Source organism: Solanum dulcamara, chromosome 7 (genome assembly GCF_947179165.1).
Source record: "Solanum dulcamara chromosome 7, daSolDulc1.2, whole genome shotgun sequence".
NCBI classification, from domain to species: domain Eukaryota; kingdom Viridiplantae; phylum Streptophyta; class Magnoliopsida; order Solanales; family Solanaceae; genus Solanum; species Solanum dulcamara.
In genome coordinates, this window is record NC_077243.1 from 67,051,467 (window position 1) to 67,062,106 (window position 10,640).

The window sequence follows — 10,640 nt, forward strand, 5'->3', positions numbered from 1 at the left end:
TAGGGGCTGGACATGTGTAGGGGCTGAAAATATGTCACCCTTAGGGGCTGGACACATGTCACTCTCAAGGGCTGTGTATATAAGCCTAAACTAATGAATAAGAGCTCATTTTTAGATCATTCCTCTTCTTCCTAACTTAGAGAAAAATAGAGAGATAGAGAGACTTGGAACTTCAGCCATGGCTAGCTGAACTTGCAGCCCTAATTAGTGATCCAAAACTAATATTTACAAGGTAATCCCACCCTTAGAAAGTCTGCAACAATGTGGGGTGATCCTAGGAACAACAAATTGAGTTAATTGAAGTCATCAAGTTTCAGCCTAGTTGAGGAATTGAATAGGGAAGATAAGGTCTAATCATCTTTTTACACATTCTAGTAAGGGTTTAGACGTATTGTAAATGTGTAAATATAAATTGAATCCATGAAATTATAAAGGTTGATATTAAAGTGTTGTTGAACCACATAAGGGGGCTGTTGTAGTTGGAATTGATGAATTAATTTTAAGTAGTATTTTGGTTGTTGTTATCATGAATTATGTGATGTGAGTAAAGGAATTAAATGGTTAAAGTTGAGGTTGAATTCGTTTTGTGGGCTGTTGCGAAACTTGTGGTGATATTAACATGGTTTTTTGCACGTGAATGAATGATGTTGTGGTCGCGTGTGGGCTGGTATAAGTCACGAATTTGGATGAAAATATGGTATGAGATAGCATATGAGAAGCATATGTAGGTTGCTTGGTATATTCGTAGGTGTTCGTAAGATTTTTGGGCAGAATCAGAATTGCATAAACTAAATTAGGTTGATTGTTGTTTTACTATTATGGTTATGAATTATGTGTTAAAAGTAAAGGAAATTGCATATGTTAATGTTAACTTTCCATTTGGATCGTGTTGGGGACTATTTTGGTATGTTGTTATTCTTGTTGAGCTCGAAAGATTAATAATAGCTAAAGTTACACGTTGTGTTGCATGTTGGCCGAGCTATTATGTTAAAGGATTATGATCAAATATTACATGTGAGTTGAGCATAGCATGCGGGCTGTCCGATGTGTTTTCGAGCCTTATCTCAAATAGCCTCGATATGATATTATACATGAACATGTGGGTATTAATGTTGGCTTAGTTGTTACGAAGTTGATTTGAATATAAGAGAAACGTCGCCTAATTTTCTAGAAAGGAGTTACTAACGTTAGAGTACGTTTTGGACCTTAATATAACTTAAGCATAGTTCTTGACATCTTAATATAGGTGGAGACGCTTCGGGCAACGTATACATGTCGTGTTGCGAATAAGCACTAAAGGTATGTAAAACTATCCCTCTTTTCTTTTGGCATGTCTTAGATATAAGTGATATATGATATGAGCTTTGGGGGTAATTCAATTCATAAGCTCCGAGTATGATTCATGACTCTTATTCACTTCTTGACGGTAAAACTCTTAAAGTAGTTGAGCTATTGCTCTCGAGCCTTCTATATGTTGAATAGTAATTGGATGTATAAGATCATGTTCCTAAAGACTCTACGATGACAAATGTATCTGATTCCATAAGTTGTTTCGCATTATCTTGATACATGTCTATAATTCCTGAGGCTCCATTTGATATAGTCCATAGTGACATTCAAAGGGTATTTAATATGATTATTGCCTTTAATACTCAAGTGCGAGTTTATTCTACTTATTCTATTGAGTCTCAGATGATGATTTAATTTGCTTATGGTTACTTACTACTCTGTTCGTGCATGTTGTTATTACTTCTTTCATCGAGTCCCAGGCCGGGTATGTTATAATTCGCAATTTACTACATTATCCACTGAGTCCCTCACTAGAGGGCCGGGTACGCTATATGGTGACATGATGATGCAATGATATGGTTATGGCACTGAGTCCCGCGATAGGCCAGGTACGGTATATGTATACACGACTTCATTCATCGAGTCCCTTACTAGAGGGACGGGTACTGTATATGTATATGATGATATCATAATATAATGATACGATTATGGTACCGAGTCCTATAATGAGCCGGGTATGGTATATGATAATGATATGCACGATTTATTTTGTAAGGCACAAGTACAGTGAGCTCTTGATTATTATACTTGTTTCCTGGACTCTCTACTTTAGTTATGATCTTTCCTATTGTATTTCATGCTTTACATACTCGGTACATATCTTGTACTGACCCCCTTCCTCGGGGGGCTGTGTTTCATGCCTGTAGGTATAGGTACTAGCTTCGGTGATTTGGCAGCCTAGAATTCCTACTCAGCTATTTTGGGGTGCTTCTTTGTGTCGGAGCCTAGACTTGTGGTATAAACCCCTTTTTGATGTGTACATATGTTTGTTCATGGGTACAGTAGAGCCCTGTCCCGCCATATGATACTGTTGGTACTCTTAGAAGTCTGTAGACATATATGTGGGTTGTATATAGATGATGTTCAACGGTGCTAGTATGACTTATATTTTAGGACGTTTCCTTTCGTAGTAGAAGCCTTGTTGGCTCGCGTATACATATATAGCGAGACGACTCCACACACTATGACAGCCTCGTCGGCTTATGTACCGCGTTACCTATTGATAAGTTGTGACTCCTCAGGAGACAGGTTGTGCTAAAATATGAATATGTGACAGTTTTGAGATAACATTCTATTTCCTTACGTTCTCAATTATGCGTGGTTTGATTATAGTTAACAGGGGTGTATGCGAGTGTCCAGTTTGGACATCAGTCACGACCTACGGGGTTGGGTCATGACAGCATGCTTTATTTAGTTGAGCTATTTTCAAAGTTGAGTCCTTTGAGTTGAGTTGAGTATCTCTGAGTAAGTTTTCTTTCAGCTATTTTACATATCGTACATTTCATGTACTGACGTCTTTCAACACTGCATCATTAGATAATGCAGATTCAGGTACTCATGATCACAGATGCTTCAGTAAGATTTCTATCCATCAGCAGTTGGTGAGACCTCTTCACTTCTGAAGGGCTCCATTTTAGTCAGGTCAGTGTATCTACTTTTGAGTTATGTATAGCTGAGTAGTCAGGTAGTCATTGGTTTTGTCTCGGCACCTATCACAATTTAGTAGAGGTTTCATGGACCGAGTTAGTGAGTCAGTTAGTCTATTTATTCAAATGTTTTTAAAACATTATCTGTTATGTTATTTATATTAAAAGTTATTTTCCAGTTTTTGAGTAAAGTATGATTTGAGATGTTTTGAGTTATGTATAAATGTTTTAAAGGTTCACTTATTAAAGCTTCCTCATGTATATTGAGTCTTTAGTCTTTTTTTTGGTTTTCCATCCAGTATCGAAAGCCCGTGGAGCTCCGACTAAATCCGTATCACGCATTGTAAGGCTCATTCGGGGTTGCGCTCCCAACAGAATTTTTTCATACCCATGGTTCGAATCGGAGACCTCTGTTAAGGGTGAAATAGTCCCACCACTGCACCACAACCCATGTTGATTATTGAGTCTTTAGTTTAGTAGTAAGCTAGACCAAGGATTCGCTTGAGACCAACAATGATTTTTGAGTGCCGACCACATCCACTGTGTAGGATCGGGGCGTGACAGTTTAGTAAACAACTGACATATGTTTAAATAACAACAATTTGTTTACACTAAACAACTAGCAGTTATTTAAACATCCATTAGTTATTTAGATTGATAGTAATTTTTTTTAAAAAAGTAAATATCAAAATACATATTATTTATTTTCACGAATGATAATATAAAAAAAAACATTTGATCTTAAAGGGGCAACATTCTTATCATGTAATAATTTTGTTCTTCTTTTGGATGACACATTATTACATGATTCTTCACTCTTTTTCTTCAATTGTATCTTCACTTTCTTTTTCGGATAGCACATCACCACATTCTTCTTCATTTCCTTCTTCACTATCATTTCCATTTTTACCTTCTTATTTTAAAAAAATTTCACTATCATTTTCATCTTCACCTTCTTCTTCAATTTCTTTTTCTTCTTCACTATCATTTTCATTTTCATCTTCTTCTTCAATTTTTTTCCTTCTTCACTATTTTTTTCATTTCCTTCTCTATCATTATTTTTATTTTTTTCTCTAGCCAGAGAAAGCTCCTCCTTCGTTAGTTTGACCTTTTTTTAGGCCTTCATTTATAAATTGCTTGAATTTTTTATTTTATTTAATCTGCATATATAAATCACAACACTATCATTAAAAAAAGGGCAGTCCGGTGCACTAAAGCTCCCGCTATGCGCAGGGTCCGAGAATGATCAGACCACAAAGGTTTATTGTACGCAGCCTTACCTTGCAATACTATGATTAATATAATAAATAATTACTTTTTAAAATTAAAAGTTATTATATAAACAACAACAGATTTATTTAATATAAATAATAGTTATTTACACAACAACAATAGATTATTTCATACAAACAACAATAAATTGATTAATATAACCAATAAGTGTTTACACAATAGCAATAGGTTATTTAATACAAGCTAACAACATACTATTTACGTAATAACAAGACCCATTCAACAATAAAAAAGGCTTGCTTAAATTAAAGATTATCAATAAAAATGAAATTGCAATGCAATTTATATTGACACAATCATAAAATAAAAGCAATCAAAATGCATAATTTTTTTTTCCTTTTTACTTCTTTATATTTCTGATGGAAAAGAGGAATTTGTAGATTTTTGATTTACTTTATTTTGTTAGGCTTAGTGGCAGAAATAAGAACATGAATCTACAAAACTAGTAAACACAACTTCTTCGAATACGTGAATTTACTTCACATTTTAAAAATCTAAAAAATTTGATTAAAAAAATAAAATTACCTTCATAGATTAGAGTGATGAGTTGAAAGATGAGTAAGAGAAAGAAGACAACCTTCTTTGTCCCTTATACATGTGAAATGGAAGAGTAAGACAAAGAAGAACAAAAGAGTGATATTGAAACAAAAATGAATGAGGAAGTGAAGAAGAATCGGGAGGGAGAAGAGTAGTAGAAAATTATTGGGTAAGTTTTGGAGTTTTCGATGAGTTTAATAAAAAAAAAAATTAAAAACAATTTAACCCAGAACTTCGAATATTCCAATCCACCCCCATTTTTACATAATTAAAATATTATAACAAAAGATATAAGAAAAGAAATGAAAATTCCTCATCCTTTATTCCAACTCTTGAAAGTCTCTTTTAACTCGTTTTTCAAAGTTACATCAACTTTTACTTAGATATTGTTTGGCATTTTAAACATCTTATGTCGAACTTAATATGTCATTTTGACACCTTTTTTTACAATTAGTCAGCATATATCATATGTGTATTACATTCGTAAATGACATGTATAATGACTAATTAAATGACGATATATGTTATTCGTGTTAAAAAAATTTATTAAATAATGAATTTTGAGTAAAAACAAAAAATAGTCAAATTATCGATGATATGTCGCATTTAACGATTAAAAAATGCAGAAGCACCCCCTCCTCCCCCATCTAATTGTCTTCTTCGAAATACCCCATATTCTTTTTACAGAAACCTCCTCAAAGTAAAAAAGTTTAAGTGGGTGTATGGATCAACTAATTTTAAGTAGTTTTTGACTTTTAAACACTTTTTAATTTTGAAAGTGTTTGGAAAATTAATAAAAGTATTTAAAAACACTTTTTTTTTTTGGCTAAAAAGGTATAAAAAAGCTAAAAGTCAAAAGTTGGTGTTCCCAACTTATGACTTTTAGCTTTTAGCTTATAATCCACTTTAAAAAAGGCAATCCAAACACAAATTTGGAAGAGGACAATCATCCTCTCCGGTTGTTGCTTCTTTTTTTTTGGTTTTATTTTTTAAATTCTTTACTTAAAAATAATTTGTGAGTTAACTATATTTTTTCAATCACCATTTTCTTTATTGTTTCAGATTTAAAAAATATCATCACCATCTTGTTCATCGAAAAAAATGGAGATCCATAGTTGTTGCCACTCTCTTTCTTTCTCCCTCCTTTTATTCTACAAAACCACATTTTGTCGAAATTAAAATAATTAATTCTTTTAAATTTTTAAATTTTGAAATGGGTCTATTTCTAAATTTCTAAAATATTTTTCATCATTTTCCATCATTTTGTTGCAATTGCCTTTATTCACCATGAATGGAGTTTAAAATTTGAAAAAATGGTGGCTAGAAAATGGAGGAGAAAAAGAATTTTTTTTAGCTAAATAAGTATTTCACGCATTATCATTGAGTGTATCACACTCATTATATCATGTAAGCAAAAAGTGTCAAAATGACACATCAAGATCCAACATGAGGTATTTAAAATGAACAAACCCTAATTAAGATATTTAAGTGGAAGTTGATGCTAACTTTAGGTGGCTATCGATGAATTCTCCCATATGAATTTCCCTATTTTTTTGAAAAGAAAAAAATAACTCATGATAAAGAAGAAAAGTAAAGCAAATTGTAATGATATCAACTATGCCAAATTTCATAGTATTAACTGATGTTACTTAATATACTTCACATAATAATATTTTTGAGAATACCTATTTTTTCCCCACTTATATGTAAATAAAGAATGTAGCATATTTACTTGTGCTTCACTGATAGTATTAAATTCGTACTTTGTTATATTTGAATTACTCAGATAATATAAATTATGGAAAGTATTAAATCTTAAATAAATTTTGAATATTATGTACATATTTTAATCACATATATATTTTAGGGGCCAATGAAGCTCAATAGAGGTGTTAGTATCAACTCGTATACATACGACATACATTCCTAAAATCAAACTCGTGATTATTCAAAATTAGTTAGATAATCAAATAGAGAATATAAAAGAATTGGATTCTAAGTAAATGTCACGATTCGAGATTACCCCTAATCATAACACGGTGCTTAGAGCCATAAGTGAATCCAAGCTAACACATGATCTGTCATGACATTAAGATTAATATAGACAATAGCTGAATGTAAAAGCTAAACTAGGATAAATGATGAGTTTAAATAATTAAAACCGAATACTCAAAAGAAATCTGTTCATCTGCACAACATAAAGCTGAAATAACTACTAGACTGCCTATCTGAAAGTCTCTACTAAGATGAATTGTGTCATAATCCAAGCTAAGCCCTAGTCGTGACACGACGATTAGAATCCCAAAGGACTCCAACCAAGCATCTTAACATATCATACATGAGCATACATAAGGTAACTAAGGCATAACAAGAAACATCACAAGTGTGGAATGATAGTCTCAACATGAATATCTCAATAAAAGGGAGATCAACCTCAAAGTCAAAGGAAAATAACAACATAGACTCCATGAATATCTAACATGCCTCTACTAGTCTAGATGGGGCATAATACAAGCTCCTAGCTCACCCAAGTGTATAGGATTAAAGTCATAAGGAATAATGAAAAGATAAATGTCTTGTCCTCGAATCATGAGGACTCACTAACAATAGGAGAATAATGCTTGAACTCTAGCCAAGAGTGGGAGGTGCACGATGATCATCAAACCCTACATTATGATATAATATAGGAAAAAAGTATACATTAGTACATGGAATGCACTAAGTATGTGAAAAACATGCATGGACAATGAGAATAAGATATAATTAATATAAACATGGATACATGACCAATATCTTAAAAAACATGAATAAAACTTGAAAATATTTGAATGTCATAATCATAATCATATGGCCAATGCATCATAAATATCATGAGAACTTATACGATTTCATATACCTTTGTGGGATAGGACCTTTAATCGACATATAAGACCATGCGAGCTATAACATGGAATCTGATGTAACTCCCACATCGAGAAGAGAGAGACTACTTGTTAAAGTAAACTACATGAGAACATCTTAAACTTGAGCTATTTGTGGATCCACTAGCTAGGACATAAAGGACAACCTACGCATGCAACGTAGTTAGGGACTAGAGATTGATACTAGAGTTCCCTTAGGTCGCTACTTGAGATTCCATACCAAGTTTGTCACGCCCAGAGAGGGTATCCTAGGCGTGGCCGGCACTCAGAAACCATCTTTGGCCTCCGAGAGAACTACTTGGTCTCATCACTCATTCGTTCATCAGTGGAAGACTTAAGTAAAAATAATAATAATTATGTGGGCTCGCCATCATCAACATCAAATGAAAGAATAAATCCTTAGAAGAAGTAGTTTCAAAGGAGAACTACTCCAATTACATCATCAAACTCTGTCTATGAAGCCTCTAACACTATCAGACGGTTCCAATAACATGTCCATGGGTACCTCAAAAGAAACATAATACTCAACAATAATAAAAAGATAAAGATTTCCTTTGAATACAAGAATGACTTACTAAATAGCTGGAAAGTAATGATCTTCAACGATGCGCCTGTTGAGGATCTCTAACACCTGTATCTGCATCATAAAATGATGCAGGTCGAATGACGTCAGTAAATGGAATGTACGAGTATGTAAAATGACAGAAAAGTAAGGACAAATATCAAGAAACTCCTCTCAGAAAGACTCGGCTTAGAACTCAACATCATCTCAACATCAATATGTAATGCAAGTTTAAAAATAATAATAATAAGCAATGCTTACTCGGTTGGAAGTTTCTCTAACCGACAACCATCACTTATAAGTTAGTGATGATACAACGAAGCAATGTCGTTGCCACATCCATCTAATACCTTGTCAGGGTAAAGTACATCTCCATCTTGGATCCAATCATCAAAATCCTCTTTTTGGGACTTAAGAGGTATAGCCTCCATCCTACGCTGGCTACATAGTTCTGGGGTTTGAATTAATTAAACTTTTACCCAATGATCTACGTATTCTCCGAATCTTAAGATATGGTCTTCATGAAAGTTGTAGGTAATGCCGTTGGGGTTATTCAAAATTTGAATCACCTAATTTGGACTATTCTATGAAAAGTTATGCCCATAATACAGAAGCAGTGTCATTTTCATAGAGAATTGAAACACCACATACAACGTTTTAGGGGGTGTTACAATATCTCCCCCCTCAAAGTCCTCTCGACGCTTAGTCAATATCCCAATGAAAATCATATTCATTAACATCATTAGGAAAGGATTTAATAAATACCAATTCTCATCATAAAATAATCATTGAAGTAGCTCATTAATAAACCTGATGATTCATACAAGAATGAGAAAATCTTTCAATCCTTATGAATCTATGATTAGGTGAGAAAACCTTTCATCTTTTTAACATGAATGTATGAGAATTACCTTTCATACCATAGATATTTAACATGAATGTGTGAGAATTACCTTTCACAACCATAGATACTTTCTCGAAACATTATCAAAAACATCATTCATTACTTTCATGAGTCATTCATAAGTCCTTGATAATCATTCATAAAATCCTTTATCAATCGTGATCATAATTCTATAAATTCATACTTGAAAATAGCACATGGCATGGGTCCATGAAAATCAACTTGAAATCATGCAATTTAACTTGAATCATACATAATTAAATCAATGATAATGAAATAAACCATAATTGAATTGACCCAATGCAATTTCATAAGAATTAGAGCTAGAAAATAATCATAGAAGAATTTGAGAGAAAAGCCTTTGGGACTCACTGGATGGAAGGATCCATGGATGAATTCCCACATACCTTAAACAATTAAAGCTCTAAATGCACATGAATTGGAGGCTTGAACTTGAAATCCCTTGAAACCTTACTTGAGGAGGAAGATGACCTTTGAGAGAAAACTTTAGACATATGATTTGTGTTTAGGGTGAATGAGATTGAATGAGGGATTTAGAAGGATTTGGGGTGGTTAATAGAATAAGATTTGTATCCAAAAAATATCCAAATGCATTAATGAATTAATAGGAAAAAGACCAAAACATCCCTTTAAAATAACTGAAGAGGCTCTTGACGGACCATTTTCATGATCCGTGAAAAGCTTTTTGGGCCGTGGAGTGGTCCATGAAAACTGACTTGGCCAAGGCTAGGCATAGAAAACTTTGATGGAAGGGACTATGGTCTGTAGAGATCATGACGGGCCGTGAAGGCCCTCGTGAAGACACCCCTACTCGACCCACTGAAGTACTCCATCCCACGGTGTGGTTTACAGATCGTCATCCTTTCTACAGGCTGTAGAAAGCGTAGTGAAGCTGACTCGTTTCAATGGTTTTAGGGTTTGAGTTCCACGGACCACTTTAAGGTCCGTGAATATTTCTACGGGTCATGAACCCGATCGTGAACTCTACCTTGTTCTTTCTTTTTTCCTGTCACTTTCACGAGCCGTGGTTTCTTTCATAGTCATAGAAGGGTTCTGGATCCTGCTTCCTTTTGGACACTCTTCCCGGTGACTTCCACGACCCCTTTTCATGTGCCATGGAGCTTTGTACGGTCCGTGAAGGGCCTCGTGGAAGTCTACCTGGTTCTATTTTTTTGTTGAAATTTTCCATTTTCACTCCTTTTTCTAATTTTTTAACTTTCGGGATTTTACAAGTTGCTTGGACAAGGTCCCAACTAACTCCGATGGTCTGAAAACTGAAATAATAAATAATTGAAAGAAATATAAAGGTTGTCCTCAAAAAATGAGGACTCATTGATAATGCTACTAAGTTGATCGAAAGTCGTATTAATCATGGGCTGGATGTTGAGCGTTTGAATCTATATTCT